Genomic DNA, 1,474 nt, shown 5'->3' on the forward strand with positions numbered 1-1,474 from the left:
ACATGCCTAGCTAGTTTTGTGTGTATATATATGTGAACCCAGGAGGCGGAGCTTGCAGTGAGCTGAGATCCGGCCACTGCACTCCAGGCTGGGCCACAGAGCGAGACTCCGTCTCAAAAAAAAGAAAAAGTGTCTCACTGTGTCTCTCCCAGGCTGAAAGGATCCTCCCTGACTCAGTCATCTAAGTAGCTGGGACTATACTATAGACACATGCCAACATGCCAACATGCCTAGCTAGTTTTGTGTGTATATATATGTGTGTGTATTTTTTTTTTTTTTTGTAGAAAAGGGGTTTTGTCATGTTACCCAGGCTGATCTCAAACTCCTGTAGGCAAGCGATCCTCCTGCTTCAGCCTCACAAAGTGCTGGGATTATAGGCCTGAGCCACCTTGCCCAGTCAGGATACTCATTTCAAGAAAAAATTGACCTGGGAAAATAAAGTCTGGGTTGCACCCCTATTTCTATCAAGCTCAATTTAGTGTGGAGAATGTTTATAGAAAATTATGAGTATTCTGTCAGTGAATAATCTACGTACAGTCTGTGAAGCCTCAAGTCAGTCAGGAGCAGAATCAGCAGTTGCCTGCAGGTGAGTTGCTGCCTTTTGAGAACATAGTGAAAAAGTATGTGACAAGGCTGCTAAATCTAGGAGTTACAGTTTGATAGTCTGAGAAATCTGTACAGTTCTTCTATGAGGTGACATTCAACAATGCATCCCAAGATTCTCTTACTCATGGAGAAATGAGAGAAGTATATCACTTAACTTGGACCATTCTCAGACAGGACGGAGGAAGCTATAGCTGTTTTGTCTGAAGTACTTCTAGGCCAAAAATAAAAATAATGACATGGGGTTATATGTCTGCTGCAACCGTCAGTTTAGGCTGCTGTAACAAAGTACCATAGTCTGGGTGGCTTAAACAACATTTATTTCTCACAATACTGGAGGCTGAAAGTGTGAGGCCAGAGTGTCAGCATGGTTTAGATTCTGGCAAAGGCCCTTTTCAGGGCTGCAGACCAGTGACTTCTTCCTATACTTTCTTGTGAAGGGGGAAAAAAAGGCTAGAGAGCTTTCTGGGGTCTCTTTTATAAAAGAGCGCTAATCTTATTCATGAGGATCCCACCCTTATGATCTACTGATCTCCCAAAGGCCATATCTCCTAATACCATCACATTAGGGTTTAGGATTTCAACATACTAGTTTTCAGGGGACACAAACATTCAGTCCATTGCAATATATAAGAAGCAAAATAGAGTAGGGAAACTAAAGTTGGTACCCGTGGGTTGAAAAGATACGCCATTTCTTTCTTGCACAAAAACATCTCATTATGGGCCAGGCATGGTGGTGGCTCAGGCCTGTAATCCCAGCACTTTGGGAGGCCAAGGCGGGTGGATCACGAGGTCAGGAGTTCAAGACCATCCTGGCCAACATGGTGAAACCCTGTCTCTACTAAAAATACAAAAATTAGCTGGGCATGGT

This window comes from Colobus angolensis, unplaced genomic scaffold (assembly GCF_000951035.1).
Source record: "Colobus angolensis palliatus isolate OR3802 unplaced genomic scaffold, Cang.pa_1.0 Scaffold201, whole genome shotgun sequence".
Taxonomy (NCBI): Eukaryota; Metazoa; Chordata; class Mammalia; order Primates; family Cercopithecidae; genus Colobus; species Colobus angolensis.